The 17,758-nt window shown below is 36.4% G+C and overlaps 1 long non-coding RNA gene across 1 annotated transcript; it reads left to right on the plus strand.

Moving 5' to 3' along the window:
• Nucleotides 1–13,734: 13,734 nt before the first annotated feature.
• LOC124894542 lies at nucleotides 13,735–16,812 on the plus strand. The gene is made up of 2 exons (XR_007051233.1): nucleotides 13,735–13,904; nucleotides 16,581–16,812. It is a non-coding gene; the product is annotated as an uncharacterized LOC124894542 (long non-coding RNA).
• The last annotated feature ends 946 nt before the right edge of the window (nucleotides 16,813–17,758 follow it).

The raw sequence follows: 17,758 nt of genomic DNA on the forward strand, positions 1-17,758 counted from the left end.
ACCTTATCTGGGTCAAGGTCTCTAATGCCGAGGAATAACACCTGATAGGGAGATAGAGTTTGGTATTGATGTGTTGCCAGATACCCGTCCCATCTCTATTCTGCCATATAGAATGGCTCCTGCAGAACTAAAAGAGTTGAAAGAACAGCTAGCAGATCTTCTAGATAAAGGTTTTATATGCCCCAATGTGTCTCCTTGGGGTGTACTCGTACTTTTCGTGCAAAAGAAAGACAGTTCCCTTCATATGTGTATAGACTACCGTCAGCTAAATAAGGTCACGATTAAAAATAAGTATCCTCTTCCTAAGATTGATGATCTTTTTGGCCAGCTTCAGGGTGCTAGATGTTTTTCAAAGATAGACCTTCATTCGGGATACCATTAGTTGAAGGTTAGGGAGTCAGATATTCCTAAAACAGCTTTCCAAACCAGATACGACCATTATGAATTCTTAGTCATGTCCTTCGGGTTGACTAACACCCCTGCAGCTTTCATGGACCTAATGAATAGGGTGTTCCGTCAGTTTCTGGATCTGTTTGTTATAGTATTTATTGATGACATCTTGATTTATTCCAAAAGTGAGGAGGATCATGCCAATCACCTCTGAATCATCCTTTAGACTCTTAAAGATCATAGCTTGTATGCAAAATTCTCCAAGTGTGAATTCTGGCTTAATGCCATTGCGTTCTTGGGTCATATTGTGTCTAGTGACGGTATTAGAGTGGATCCCAAAAGGTTGAAGCAGTAAGAAAATGTACTTGTTTGAGATGGCCAGATGCTACAAAAATAAAATAAAAAAATCAATTAGATTTGACCGACACAAAAATAGAAACCTAATAAAAAATTATCATAAAATCACACTTAAATGAGTTTTGCACATGTAACTCACATCAATCGGTAAAATAATATATAAAAGAACAAAAACGTTAAAATGTGCAGAAACAGAGTATGGAGTGATTCCATCCAAACATAAACTAAACCTAATGTTCCATTGTTCGGCTGCAAACTCTGGATATTTTCTATCAAAATGCTTCCAAGCCTCTCCATCAGACGAATGACACATAACACCAGGTGGTCTTCTATTTTCATGATGCCATCTCATGTGAGAAGCTGACCTATTTGATGCATATAACCTCTTTAGCCTTGGTATAAGAGGTAAGTAATGCATCACCTTGACAAAAAATTCCTTCCCGCTAGGAGCTTTTTTAAAACGAGCTCTTTGACAAAACTTACAAGATTCTAGATCAATATCATCATTGTAGTATAACATGCTGCCGTTTTCACAACAATCAATTCTCATCGACGAAAGTCCTAACTTTGACACCAACCTCTTTGCCTTGTAGAAATTATCAGGTATCTCTAGATTCGGGTGTTGAAGACGGGTAGGGGTGACGCGGTGGTGTGGTGGCGGAGAAGGAAGAATACATAGTTTAACTAAATTAATTTAACGATATAATTTTATGAATTATTTATTATAAAACATATTCAACATATTAATGTTTTGCAATAAAAGTTAATTTATTATTTCAAACTAATAAGATAACATTTCTAATGATTTAGTTTTTAAAAAATATTAATACTAAAAAACATGTGCAAAACTGTGGAGGGGAACCAATAATCTGTTTTCTACTGAAATCATAAGGAAAAAATTAAAATCAAGTGACTGCAGGCTTGTTTGTATTTAGTTCTCAGTAACACGCTGATTCTGAGTTACTGATAACTAAATTACTGGTTTTGAATTGACTATGTCTGACAGTCCTGATTCTGTAGAACTGAACTAAGTTCCCTAGTGAAAAATGAAACTGAAACTGAAATTGTGAGAGGTATCATCTAACTAAACATGCCCCTCTCTAAACTGATTAGGGTCCAACTTATAACCCCAGTTCGTAGGGTGCTAATACCGTGCCACGGGTACTAACACTTGAAAACCAAGATACCAAGCCTAACTGATGAGTGACACCTGGCAAACTTTAAGGATTTAGAAATTTGAATTACTTACACTGCTAAATTAGATCAACGTGTCTACAATAAACCATCAGCAGATCAAGTTGCTGCAATTTGGATAGACAGAAATAACCCCAATATACCATTTGATCGATAGATTATTGTTCATAAACATTCGAGCTTCTTGGGTCTGGCGGGTTATTACTAAAGGTTCGTAGAGAGTTTTTCCTCCATAGCTGCTCCGCTCACTAAATTGATTCAGAAAAAGGTAAAGTTGGTGTGGTCTGACTTGTGTGAAAAAAGTTTTGAGAAGTTGAATGACAAGCTGACTACTACTCCTAGACTCTTCTCGAGGGTGTAGATAGTTTTGTGGTTTACTTTGATGCATCCCGTGTGGGACTTGGTTGTGTTATGATGTAGCATGGTAAGGTGGTAGCTTATGCGTCTAGGCAGTTAAAGGTGCATGAGCGAAACTACCCCACTCATGACTTGGAGTTAGCAGTCGTGGCGTTTGTACTTAGAATCTCGAGGCATTATCTCTATGGAGTGCATGTTGATATTTATACTTACCATAAAAGTTTGCAGTATGTTTTCTCGCAGAAAGAATTGAACCTCAGGCAGAGGAGTTAGATGGAGCTTTTGAAAGACTATGATATGAGCCTGCATTACCATCCGGGCAAGGCGAATATTGTAGCCGACGCTCTCAGCAGATTGTCTATGTGCAGCTTTTCTTATGTTGAAGAAGGGAAGAAAGAGATGGTGAAAGATATTCACCGCCTTGCAAATCTGGGAGTGCAACTCTTAGATTCCGAAGATGGAGGGGTGATTGTTCATGAGATAGCTAAGTCATCCCTTTGTGCTGAAGTTAAAAAGAAGCAGGTTGAAGATCCTATCTTAATGCAAATTAAGAAAGATGTGGGTTAACAAAAGGTAATGTCGTTTGAAATTGGTGGTGATGGTATTTTGAGATATTAGGGTAGGATGTGCGTTCCGAACGTTGATGGACTATGGGAAAGAATCCTTGATGAGGCTCACACTTCGAGGTATGTTGTTCACCCGGGCTCTACTAAGATGTATCATCATTTGAAAACCATTTATTGGTGGAATAATATGAAGCGTGATGTGGCTAAATATGTTGCCAAGTGTTTTAATTGTCAGCAATCAAGATGGAACACATGAGGCCAGGTGGTACTTCTCAAGAGATAGCACTACCTTTGTGGAAGTGGGAGATGATCAATATGGACTTCATTACAGGACTTCCGAAGTCCCGAAACCAGTATGATTCTATATGGGTAATTGTTGATAGGCTGACCAAGTCAGCACACTTTCTGCCTGTCAGGACTAACTATTCGGGAGAGGATTATGCTAAGATGTTCATTGCAGAAATAGTTCATTTGCATGGAGCACCTGTGTCCATTATATCTGACCGAGGTACGCAGTTTTTTTCTCATTTTTGGAGATCTTTTCAGAAAGGTTTAGGTACCCAAGTGAACCTATGTACAACATTCCACCCTCAGACTGATGGACAAGCTGAACGTACCATCCAGACCCTTGAGTCTATGTTAAGAGCCAGCGTAATTGACTTTAAAGATAGTTGGGTAGATCACTTACCATTGATAGAGTTCGCTTATAATAATAGTTTCCATTCCAGTATTAAGATGGCACCATTTGAGGCTCTGTATAGTAGGAGATGTAGGTCTCCGGTAGGGTGGTTTTAAGTAGGTGAGATGCAGATGTATGGGCCTGATCTTGTTCACCAGGCTATGGAAGACGTGAAGCTTATTAGAGAATGACTTAAAATAGCTCAGAGTCGTCAGAAATCCTACGCCGATGTTAGGAGGAGAGAGTTAGAGTTTGAGGTTGGAGATTGGGTTTTTCTTAAGGTATCTCCCATGAATGGAGTTATGCGATTCGGGAAGAAAGATAAGATGAGTCCTCGCTATATAGGACCATATCAGATTGTGAGAAGAATAGGTGGAGTTGCGTATGAATTAGAGTTTCCTGCAAGTTTGGGTTCTGTCCATTCGGTATTTCATATATCCATACTGAAAAAGTGCATTGGAGATCATTCGTTAGTAGTACCCGTTGAAGAAATCAAGGTGACAGACTCCTTGTCCTATGAACAAGAGCCGGTAGCGATTTTGGATCGCCAAGTTAGAAAACTGAGAATCAAAAAGATTGTTTCGATTAAAGTGTTATGGAGAAATCAGAAAGTCGAAGAAGTAACCTGGGAATCAAAATATGATATAAGAAATAGATACCCGAATTTATTTGATTCGATGAACGAAGTGATGGAAGGTACAATCCTTGTCCTTTTCTTTTCTATGCCTTTGTTTGCTTGAAATCGTGCTTGTCTATTTTCCCCGCACCATCATTCAGGGACGAATGATCCCAAGGGGGGATAATGTAACGCCCTCTAAAATTTGTGTAATACATTGTCTCTTATTAGCATGAGCATGGAATGAGAAAACTTGAAAATATTCCAAGTGTTAAAGGACTTAGACTCATTGTTAGCTTGTAATCTTTGGGGATTTTATTTTCAACCTTCCTGACATCCGTTTTTAGATTTTCTTATTGCGTTGCGATGGGGCAAGGTTTAGTATGTCTCGGAAGTAGTTCGGAATTTTTAGACGAGCATAAGTGCGATTTTAGGGGTACCATTCCAGTGAGGTCCCGCAATCTGTAGGCATCGCCTGGTAGATTGCCTGGCCTGGGCTTGAGCCCGTGATAGAGCGGGCGATGTCTGCTTATAGCGGTGCGATTGGGTAGGCGGAGCCTGCTAATCGCCCCAGACCAAACTTTTTCAGCTCATCCAAAAAATTAAGGGCATTTTGGTAATTGTCCATTCCCTTATCAGCTTAAACAAGGGATTTAATCCCTCAAACACCAAAATATCACCATATTCATCAAATTTTCTCAAGAACTCTCTCAAGGGTTTCAAAATAAAAGCCCAAGTAGTTCAAGATTCAACCGTAGATTTTCAAAATTGAGCCCATATTTGGAATCCCCAGGTCGTAAGCTTCAATAAGCACTTATTCTCTTCCTAATTCGAGGTACGCGGGGTTTTCCTAAAATCTCATGGGCATAGAATTCATGTTTTAAGAATAGGGTTTTGAAATTTATGAATATAATCATGTTTTAGAAGTTTTGACGGTATTGTTTTGGTCTTTATACCTTTCCCCTAAATTGATTTAAAATTATATATATATATGTGTGTGTGTGTGTATGTATGTGTTTAAGAATGATTATTCAGTCGAGAGCATGAATTATAATGAATCCCTCTCTATTACGAGTTTTCCCATCTTCGTATGATATGAATTGCTTTGAATGCGTTTTGAAAATCATGATATGCAATACTTTGATTTTTTATATGTTTTGAATATGACTTTTGAATACAAAAGAGAGGGTTGTGAATGTTGAATATTCGTACAAGGAAAGAGTGCATGGTTTTACCAAAAGCACATGAACACCATATGTTTGATGAAAGTTTTTGCATGGTTTTGACTTGAGTTTCGGAACATGAAATCTTTTATGCAAATTACATATTTGGGTGGTTTGAAACTATATTTTTATGAAAGATCTTGCTAAATGCATTATGGGTCAGAATAATGACTCGCAAGTCTTGGTATGATGATACCAAACTCAGAAAATGTCATAACAGACACAAACTAATGCAAAAATCAGAGAAAATGTCATAACAGACACAAACTAATGCAAAAATCAAACTTTATAATATTTGCATGTTTTAGAACTTCAGAATGATGCATGTTCAAAAAAGTCTAAAATAGGGGATAAAGAGAGCTTAGGTGGTTCCCCGAAGAAGGCATGAGTCCAGACAACTCATTGCCCAAAATCGTGATTTGTCGATCCGGGTATATTATATTACGCTGGCCTAGTGTCGTGTGGTGTATCAGACTCAGACACTCCAACCCTTGCGGCACACTTGGGTTGGGGGCTTCCCCGCCGAGTCAATGGCGGATCCCATAAAGTTCATGGAATATCAGACTTGTAGGGGAGCACCACCTAACTAAGAAGTCATACAAAGATCAGAACTGTCTCAAGAATGACTTATGATTTTCGAATGATGCCCATGTGTTTTCAGAAATTATTTTACCCATGATGTCTGATGAAAAATTGCTCTCATATATAATGTATATACGTATATGTTCAAATACTTTATTTTGGACTGCTTCGCGTACCAGTACTTTTTTGCTAACCCCTCCTCCTTCCAGGTTCTGAGGCACAGTCTAGGGGTCCAGATAAACAGTAGATATTTCAGATCACAGACCGAATTTTGCAGTTTTGAGCCTTCTATGATTCAGAAGGCCTGGTTATTTTAGATTATTACTATTAGTTATGTTTTGGTCTACTGGGGGCCTTGTCCTAGTTTTCAGATAGTTTTGTTTAGTTCATAGTAGAGATTTCGCAGATTGAGTCATACATTATTATTATTCAGATACATTTTTGAATTTTAGTTTCAGTATTATGATCATATTCAGATTGACCATTTTTCCGTGTTAGGTTTCTATTTCTGCATTATCTTTTGTTTTATGAAAGTTGTGCATGATTACCAGATAGAGAAGGGTGTTCTGGGCCTTCATGGTTTGGGATGCTCGTCATGGCTAGGGCCCAACTCGGGTTGTGACATTATGTTGATGAATGTTGAAAATATTCATATAATGAAAGAGTGAATGATTTTGCCAAAAGCACATGACCACCATATGTTTGAATAATCTCAGTATAGTTTTGGTTTGGATTTTCGGAACATGAAACTTTTTATACTGTTTGCATGTTTGGGTGGTCTGAATTGTGTTTTAATGAAAGAATTATGCATTCTTCATTATCGCTTAAAAATAGGACTTGCAAGCCTTGGTGTGACGACACCAATTTAGATTATGCTATGATAATTCAGAACAGAATAGAATGTATGTTTGAAATCAGACTTTTCAGATGTTGAAACTAGAAAAAAATGCATGATTCAGAATAGGATAAAATTGGGCATAAAGAGAGCTTAGGTGGTTCCCTAAAGAAGGCATGAGTTCAGACAACTCATTGCCCAAAATCGTGATTTGCCGATCCGGGTTTATTATATTATGCTGGCCTAGAGTCTTGTGGCTAATCAGACTTAGACACTCCAACCCTTGCGGCACACTCGGGTTGGGGGCTTCCCCTTCGAGTCAATGGCGGACTCCATATAGCCCGTGGAATATCAGACTTGTAGGAGAGTGCCACCTAACTCAGAAGTAATACAAAGATCAGAAACTGCTTTTGACACAAAGGTTTATGTTTTTCTCAAGAATGCCCATGCTTTTTGAAAATTATATTTTTCATGATATTTATGACTAGCTCTAAACTATTTTATTTATATAAAAGCTTTATTTTGGATTGGTCTGCATACCAGTACATCTGTATTGACCCCCCCCCCCCCTCCAGGTTCTGAGGTACAATCTAGGGGTCCTGATAAGTAGTAGATTTCATCACACAGGAGTGAAGAGTACCAGTTGGTGAGCCTTCTATATTTCATAAGGCCTAGTTTCTTTTAGACAGTTATTATTTATTGTGGTTTTGGTCTACTGGGGCCTTGTCCCAGTTTTCAGACAGTTGTTATTTGATCATGTAACAGAGATTTTGCAGACGGTTTTCAGACGGTGTTTAGTTGATATTGGATTTTAGTCCTCATTGATAAACTAAATTTAGATTATGACCATTTTTCCGTAGTAGATTTTATTTCCGCATTTCCTATTTATATATGAATGGTGTATATGATTACAAGTTAGAAGGACTTTTGGGCCTTCGTGGTTCGAAATGTCCGTCATGGCCAGGGCCCTAGTTCGGGTCGTGACATAGCCCAACTGGACAAGTATTGTAGAACATCTATATTTTGTTTGGCTAATGATTTAGCGTATTTAAAAATTAAAAAGAAATTAATAAACTGAACCAATAATATAAGAAATTGAACCAAACTGCACACCTCTAGTTTAAGTAGGTAAAATAGAAGCAATTGAAAGAATTTTACTTTACACATTTTGAAAGTGATGAAGGAAGAGGGATAATAAATAGGAAGCAGAGAAAGGAGGCTTTGAAGTTTTTTAAAAAAATGAAGAAAAATGTTTTTTTTTTTTTCATATTTAACTGTTGAAAATTGTTGATTTGGCAAAAAATTTACTCCATCACATGCCTGATGGAGTTTGAAACCAAATGTTGTGCCATGTGGGCCAAAAAAGCCCCCCCGACTTACTAAATCAACAAGTTACGGGGGGGGGGGGGAGGGGGGGGGGGGGAGGGTATTTAAGACAACTTGAAATTCAGGTATACCATGAATAAAATGAGACAACTTCACGGAAGTAATTGATACTTCTCTATTTTTAAAAACATGACTCAAACAAACTCCCTTTATATTGCCATATCATATAGAAGTGCTAAATTAACTTCTCCAAAAAGTAACTAGACTATAAACGTCTGCAGAGAGGATAATAATTAATAAACATGTCATGATCAACTATATAAAATTATGCTTATCATGTAAAAATATTTCTTGAACGTATAGTATAAGTTAACAAATGTAATTTATTAGAGGAACATGACATACCTTTTTTGCACCACACAATTCTTGAGAAAATAAAACAAGAGGCTTGTTTGACTACTTGACTTGCAAAAGTCATTGGCTTATTAAGGGAATTCTTGCACCATATTATAATTCTGATTGAAAAGTAAATGATAGAAGGAGTATGGCGTTTCAGATTAACCAGTAGACACCATAGGCCGACAATGCTGAAATAACAACATTTATGCCATTTGGAAAACCTGTAGAGAAAAATACAATGTTGAGATAACAAGAGAATCCTCCATTTTAAACTAACTAAAAACATTTAAAATAGAACATGTCTAGAAAACACGACACATAAGAAAAGATTACAAAGAAAGTGTTTAAAAGCTACTTTAACTTAAAAACATTTAAAATAAGACAATCCAAACATGTTGTACATGTGTACCTTTTTAGAATTTTAAAAAAATGTAAAAACATCCTAATTGTGTTATATTTGATCGAGAATGGAAATAGTTTTTTATGTTTTCATACATATTACCTACATATTAGTATCTAGAATCAATTAGGGACTGCTAATTACATAAAAATTCTCCATATTGCTAGCTAGTGCACATAACTTTATTAGAAGGCAACTTAGGAGTGCTTTGCAACCTTTTAACAAGCAGACACACACGTCCTATGTAGCATAATACACGTAGGACGCCGTGTAGGACAAGAATTTGCCACGTACGATGCCAAATAGAAGGCAACTTGGAGAGTGTTTGGACTGATTAGAGGAATAACTTTGCCACCAAATGTATGTTTAAATAGACTTGGTGTATTTTTGATCTTCTCCAATTTTGTCAAGTCTTTGAGGCCCAATAATAAAAAACACCTTTTACACTACCATCCTATATAAAAATGAGCTAAATTAACTTCTACAAAAAGTAACTAGAATGTAAAAGTCTACAGATTATAAACATGTTATGGTCAACTATATAAACTATCGGAAAAAAGGTTCGAAATATACTTAAACTTTGATTAAATTTGCATTAACATGCCTCAACTTAACGGGGTCCTATGATCCCCCTAGATTATTCTTTACCATATTTCTGTGGAATATATTTACTTAGCTGTACCACTTTTAAATCCTTACGCACACAGTGTGCTTGTATTCACTCAGTGGTCCAGCTAGCAAATGTATGCCACAGAAATACGGTAAAAAATAATCTAGGGGTGATAGAGACCCCGCAAAGTTGAGACGTGGTACATCAAATTTCGCCAAAATTTAAGTATATTTCACACTTTTCTCCCAAAACTATCTTAATCATGTAAAAAAAAATCTCACGTGTATAACATAAGTTAGTAAAATTAACTTATTAAAGGAACATGGACAAGTCTTTATCTGATTAGGGGAATTAATGAACCATATTTACAATTCTAACTGAAACGTGCAAGACTTGGTAAAACTATTTTTTTAATGTATATACGCATAATACATAAATATGATCCTAAACTTGACACCAAATTATAACTTTGACCTTAAACTTTGATAGTGCACAAATAAAACCTTTAACTATTTAAAACCTGAACAAATATGACCTCTGATTTAGCAACCCTATGTGTGAGTTTCACTCGCACCTACGTGGAAAATTAATCCAATCACACGGTGATACGTCGTTAAAAGGGCTGACTTGGAGGAAGATCATATTTGTGCAATTTTGAATAGTTAAAGGTCATATTTGTGCACTGTCAAAGTTTTGCTTTTTGTGTTAAAATGATGTCATTTTTATTATTGTTATTTTTTATTTATTTCTATAGCAGCAGCGCCTAGCTTATTTTTCATTAAAAAAAAAAGCCACTAGTTGGGATCGAACCTGCGCAATAGGCTTAAGGAAGCGCCCAAGAAGAGCAAATAACACCACTGAGCTATCTAAGTACCTTGTTTCATGTGGTTCAACTTTAATATACGTACATAAATATAGATTTTCTACCTTATATATACTACGTAATTTTTTTCCAATGGGGTTCGGGTGAACCCCTTGGCAATCACGTAGGTCCGCCCCTGCGTTAATGTAATAACGTTTTGATAACGTTATATTTTAATAACATTAATTTAATATACTACTACTACTATCCTTAATAATGTTAATTTAATAACGTTGTATTAAAACTATAATTTTTTTTATTATTAGTATAGTTTCTTCTTTAATTTAATATTTAAATAAATTATATTTAGAGATATTATATAACATAAATTCGCCCTTTGCTTTATAATATATATACATACCCGCGCGATTTTTTCGTATAAGGCTGACCCACCTAATTAATAAATCTTCAATATTGCTCTTTTTCCGCAATGACAAGAGAAATTAGATGCCATTTTCATCTTTGAGCCAAAAATAATGAAAAAATAATAGTGAAAATTCATTTAAAGGTCATATTTGTGGAGTTTTGAATAGTAATGTAACACCCCGTAAAAGTCATGCATGTACTAACTCTTAGTGGTGGGGTCTTAGACTTGAAAACATAAAAATTTTTCTAAATGCCAAAATACTTAGACTCATTTTTAGCTCGTAATCTTCGGGGATTTTATTTTCAACCTTTCCGACCTCCATTTTTAGATTTTCTTGTTGCGTTCCTATGGGAAAAGGTTATAGTACGTCTCGGATGAGTTTCGAGATTTTTAGATAAGCATAAGGGCACGTTTGGGGTGCTATTCCAGTGAGGTCCCGCGATATGCAGGCATCGCTTGGCAAATCGCTTGGCCTGGAAGAGAGCCCGCAATAAGGCACGCGACGCCTGGCTTATAGTGGTGCTCTTGGGCAGGCGCCGCCTGGTGGATCGCCCCAAGCCAAAATTTTCTGCTCCTCCAGGAAATTAAGGGTATTTTGGTAATTGTCCATTCCCCTATCATCTTAAACACGGGATTTAATCCTTAGAAACTCAAAATACACCCACATTCATCATATTACTCCAAGAACTCTCTCAAGGGTTTCAAAATAAAAATCCAAGTAACTCAAGATTCCACCGTGGGTTTTCAAAATTGATGGAAGATTTGGAATCCCCGCAACATAGGCTTCAAGAAGCACCTATTAATTTTGCATATAGAGGTACGTGGGGTTGTCCTAAATTTCATGGGCATGTTTTCAAAAAGGAATTTACACAAGACTTTAAATTTATACAAGTATATATATATGTTTTACAAATGGGGGTTTTCAATTGATATAAATAACATGTTTTGATATATGATTTTGAAAGAAATCTGGAGATATCATGGGATTGTTTGTTTGAATGTATTTAATGGTTAAATTGTGAACATGTAACCTGAAATTTCAAAAGGGTGCGATGTACAGAAGTTGTGAATGTTCTAAATTTCCCCATGATAATGTTTATGCCCCATATTATACTTGTGTTAAAACATTGAGAGCGTGAGTTTTGCAATTGATATGATATTACTCATAAATGATTAAACTTCATAAATGATTGCATGTTGAGAACCATGGTGTATGTGTTTAATGGTGTGAAATTACCCTACTCATGACTTAGAGTTAGCAGCCGTGGTGTTTACACTTAGAATTTGGAGGCATTATCTCTATGGAGTGTATGTTGACATTTATACCGACCACAAAGGTTTGCAGTATATTTTCTTGCAGAAAGAATTGAACCTTAGGCAGAGGCATTGGATGGAGCTTTTGAAAGACTATGATATGAGCCTGTATTACCATCCGAGCAAGGCAAATGTTGTAGCCGGCGCTCTCAATAGGTTGTCTATAGGCAGCTTTTCTCATGTTGAAGAGGGGAAGAGAGGTATGGTGAAGGATATTCACTGCCTTGCAAATTTGGGAGTGTGACTCTTAGATTCCGAAGATGGAGGGCTGATTGTTCATGAGATAGCTAAGTCATCCCTTTGTGCTGAAGTTAAAGAGAAGCAGGTTGAAGATCCCATCTTGATGCAAATCAAGAAGGATGTGGGTCAATAAAAGGTAATGTCGTTTGAAATTAGTAGTGATGGTATTCTGAGATATCAGGGTAGGTTGTGCATTCCAAATGTTGATGGACTTTGGGAAAGAATCCTTGATGAGGCTCACACTTTGAGGTATGTTGTTCACACGGGCTCTACTAAGATGTACCATGATCTGAAAACTTTGTATTGGTGGAATAACATGAAATGTGAAGTAGCTGATTTTGTTTCCAAGTGTTTGAACTATCAGCAAGTGAAGGTAGAACATTTAAGGCCAAGAGGTACTTCCCAAGAGATAGCTCTGCCTTTATGGAAGTGGGAAATGATAAATATAGACTTCATTACAGGACTTCTGAAGTCCCGAAACTAGTATGACTCCATTTGGGTGATTGTAGATCGGTTGACAAAGTCAGGCCACTTTTTGCCTGTGAGGACTAATTATTCGGGAGACGATTATGTGAAGCTGTACATTGAGAAAATAGTCCGTCTTTATGGAGCACCTGTCTCTATTATATCTGACTGAGGTACGCAGTTTTCTTCTCAGTTTTGGAAGTCTTTTCAAAGGGGTTTAGGTACCCAGGTGAACTTAAGCACTGCATTTCATCCTCAAACTGATGGGCAAGCCGAACGCACCATTTAGAACCTTGAGGATATGTTGAGGGCTTGTGTAATAGATTTCAAAGGTAGTTGTGTAATACCCCATAAGATTTCCAAGACGTTAAAGCCTTTTAATCTTGCCAAGAGAAACTTAGCACTCAAAAATTTGGCTAAGTGTTGAAACTTTCTCATTTAGACCTCCGATCTTCAGGTATTTATTTGATGACCTTTCCAACATCCATTTTTTAATTTTCAAGTTGCGTTGCAATGGGGAAAGGTCGTAGTACATCCCAAGTGAGTTTCATAATTTTTGGAGTAGCGTAAGGGCACGTTTGGTGTGCCAAACCTGTAGCAAAAGGCGCTGGTGAGGCGCAGCCTTGCCTGTAGCCTTTTGCCCAGTTTTCAGCATTTCAGGGTCAAATTGTAATGATCATAACTTCCTGTATATAATGAAATGGGAGAGGTTCTATATATCAAATGAAAGCACTGGGAGTCTTCTTTCCAATGCAATTGGTTTTATCCAATTTGAACATTAGAGTAAAAAGTTATGGCCAATTTACTTCAGCATATCAAACCAGGGACAGTTGCGCCTTTATCTCTTTTCTTAAGGGCATTTTGGTCATCTTCCACCCCTATATATACTCCATAACACGGAATTAATGCTCATTAACACTAAAATACACTTCTTTTTCATAAATCTCTCAAGAACAACACCCTCAATTCCAAAACAAAAATCAAGATCCCTCAAAATTCAACCGTAGGAACTTGAAAATAATTTGAGTTCGTAATCCTCATTGCGAGAGCTACAAGGAGCACCTATCAATCTTACGAATAGAGTTTTGGAATCAAGAGTTCATCTGGATTCGTAAACTAGAGGTATGCAAGTGTTGATTCTTGGGTTCCTTTCACCCAAGAAGCTCAAGAATCCTTTTTCCTAAATTCAAAGATTATGTTTTATGAGTTTTTATGATTCATGTGGTTTGAAATTGAAGCTCTTGATGTTGTTGAAATTAAAGTCATGTGTTGATGATAAAGACTCAAGTTTAGATCCTGGTATGTGTTGATCTTATTGTGTTCATGATAAAGCCTTTTCAAGAAGCATGTTGAATTATGTAATTATGTTAATTAGTGTGATGTTGTTATATACTAATTGATGTTGGAAATAATCATATTTTCCATGTATGCTGAATCACGATCATATCATGTTGAAATCTTTGTGTGATGAATTGGTTGATGGAGTTATGACATTTAGAAGTAGTAGTTGTTGAATAACTAAAGCATGCTCCCTACATGTTTGATAAAATGCTTATATGAAGAAAATATTACCATTGTAGTATGTTAAGTATGAATGTCATATTGAGTTCTTGAACCCCAAAATTGTGTACAATCTATGAGTGGATTTAAGTGTATTCATAATTATCATTTTGATTGGGTTTCTAATCCATTATTAGATAGAAAACTTATATGAAATTATGGATTATATGTGTAGTAATATAGTAATTCATGTTAGAGCCTTGAAATTGTAAATTTGATGTTGGAATCTTTGAAGGGAAAATTAATTAGTTGTGGTATCATTTATGTAACTTCATGTTGGATGAAGAATCCATGAGTGGATTTAAGTATATTCATGATTATATTATTGATTGGGTTTATAACCCATGACTAAGTGCATGATTTATGTGAAATTAAAAATTATTATGTATGTAGTATTATGTGAATTCATATTAGAGCCTTGAGATGGTGAACTTGGTGTTGGAATTGTGATACTCAAGTATTGATTTGCATTATGATTAAATATTATGTCTTTCAAGTATTTGATGAATGGTTTGTGTGAATTAAATAAGAGAAATTATATCACATAAGTATGTGTATTAATTCATGCCATCCAAGTGTTTGATAAAATACTTATGTGAAGAAAATATAGTCATTGTAATATGTTGACAAGAAATTTCCAAGCTATGTATAAGTTCATGCCAAGTGTGGTTGAAAATCTCCAGTAAATGAGTTATGGTATGTTGTGTGAAAATCCTATCCATTTTCATTCCTTGTTGAATGAATTATGAGGAATTAGCATGAATCTTTACACACCTTTATGTTTAGGATTTCTAAGTGTTTGAAGAATATTATGCATTCTTGATCATGATTTGGGTTTATGACTTCCAAGTACTTGAAAGAGTGTCTTATTGATTTTATTGCGAGTAATAGACTGTTGTATGTTATGCAAGTATTGTTGTACTGTATTTAATTATGCTATCGAGTCCTGGGGGTATTTATACCCGAAATTAGTCTACTTGTCTAGAGCCGAGTCAATTTCAAGATAATATCAGTCAAGCCACGATCAGTAAGTTTCAGTCAGTTACAGAACTCAGGAAAACTCAGTAGATTCTGAAAATCAGTCTAAGTATAGTATTCAGATTAAGAAACTCAGAATCTCAAGTATCAATCTAGTTTACTTCAGATCTCTGTAGTATTTCAGTATTCAGTCAAGGCTTCAGTAAAGCTCAATAATATACGAAATTCAGTAGCACTCAGATAGAGAGTAGAATTCAGTAGTATTCCATCAGATACAGAACTAAGCAAAATCAGTTAGATCAGTCAAGTAATATGATCAGTAATAGATTCAACTCAGTCTAAGTTTAGCTAAGAATCAATTTAGAGTCTTTCAGTTGGGAGTAAAACTCAGCACCGACTGAGCTCGAGGATGGGAACTCACCTACTAGTAGAAGGTGTGACTCCTAGCAGCAATCCTTGCGCTCCAGAACTACATCGCCAGCGTAGGTTGAGACATCATACCTGATAGTTGAGGGTAGATGAGGTGGCTTGACCTGTTAGATGAGGGCTTCACCGTTCTCGCTTGAGTACCTGATAGAAGAGGGTAATGTAAAGTTGTCTTTACCGATGGCGCGGTACTGACACCCTTCCAAATGGGGCACAGGTTGGACCCCGACTTAGATAGGTGGGGCATGTCGGTTAGATGACTACTTCCCACAGTCTCAGTTTCAGAATCTGTCTCAGACTTCAAGAAAAACCTCAGTTCAGTGTATAGAATTCAAGGTTGTTAGATACAGAGCCTCAAGTATGATTATTTGCAAATTTGAAGATCCGCTGCTAGATAGGACGATCTCAAAATCAGTTATCAAGTAGTACTATTATCCACAGATTTTAGATATTACCTGCTAAATAGGGTTGATCTCAAATTAAGTCAATCATTCTTATTATTAGTAGATTTGGAGACAACCTGTTAGATAGGGTTGCTATTAGTTTTAGAAGCTTCAGATACTTGTAATTTTAGTATGTTCAGAAATTTTAGAATTTCAGTATATTCAGTATCAGTTATCAGAGTTAGTCTGAGTATGCTCAATGACAGTATGCACAGTATGTTCAGTAATTATAGATTCTTTATGTATGCTAATCCATCTCTTGCATATTATTCAGTTAAGTTATGTTCATGCATAAGCCCTTGCATTTAGCCTTACCTCATTTTCATACTCAGTACACTCCAAAGTATTGACGCATTTGCACTATGGTATTGTTATTTATTTGACACCATAGATTCAGAGACACGAGTTTCAGATCAGTAGTAGCAGTTCAATACCCAGCAATGAATCCTCATATTCCGAGGATGGATTATTATTTTAGCACATTATTTTAGTTTATTTTATTAGACGGAGTTAGTTGGGGACATGTCCCATCAACTCTACAGTTCAGACAGTTAGAGGCTTTCCGGACAGTTGTATAAGTATTCAGTTTGCAGAATTATGTATTTTAGATATTTTGAACCTTATGGCAAGTTTTTACCAGGTACAGATATCATAAGAGGGTTAGCGTGTGGTCCTTCAGGATCATAAGCACCGTGTAACGTTCTAGTTACAGAAAATTAGGGCACTACAAGTTGGGTAGATCACTTTCCATTGATTGAGTTCGCTTACAATAATATCTACCATGCTAGTATTATGATAGCACCGTTTGAAGCGTTGTATGCGAGAAGATGCAGGTCTCCAATAGGGTGGTATGAAGTTGGTTAGACGCGGTTGTTTGGGCCTGATCTTGTTCATCAGGCAATGGAAGATGTGAAAATCATCAGAGAACGACGTAAGACAGATCAAAGTCGTTAGAAATCCTATGCCGACGTTAGAAGAAAAGATTTAGAGTTTGAGGTTGGAGACTGGGTATTTCTTAAAGTTTCTCCCATGAAAGGAGTTATGCGATTCATGAAGAAAGGTAAGGTGAGTCCTCGCTATATAGGACCATACCAGATTTTAAAAAGGATAGGTGAAGTTGCATATGAGTTAGAGTTGCCTGCAAATTTGGGTTTTGTTCACCTGGTATTCCATATATCCATGTTGAAGAAGTGCATTGGAGATCACTCTTTAGTGTTTCCTATTGAAGAAATCAAAGTGACCGATTCCTTGTCTTATGAAGAAGATCCTGTAGCAATCTTAGATCATCAAGTTAGAAAATTGAGGAGAAAAGAGATAGCCTCAGTTAAAGTGTTGTGAAGAAATCAGAAAATTGAAGAAGCAACTTGGGAATCAAAAAACGACATGAAAGTTAGATACCCAAAATTATTTGTACCGGTAAATGATAAGATGGAAGGTACAATCCTTGACTTATGCTTTCTATGTCTTAGTATTCTAGAAAATCGTGCTTGACTGTAATTCTGCATCATCATTCTGGGACAAATGATCCCAAGGGGGATAATGTAACAACCCGTAAAAGTCGTGCATGTA

Source organism: Capsicum annuum, unplaced genomic scaffold (assembly GCF_002878395.1).
Source record: "Capsicum annuum cultivar UCD-10X-F1 unplaced genomic scaffold, UCD10Xv1.1 ctg75042, whole genome shotgun sequence".
NCBI classification, from domain to species: domain Eukaryota; kingdom Viridiplantae; phylum Streptophyta; class Magnoliopsida; order Solanales; family Solanaceae; genus Capsicum; species Capsicum annuum.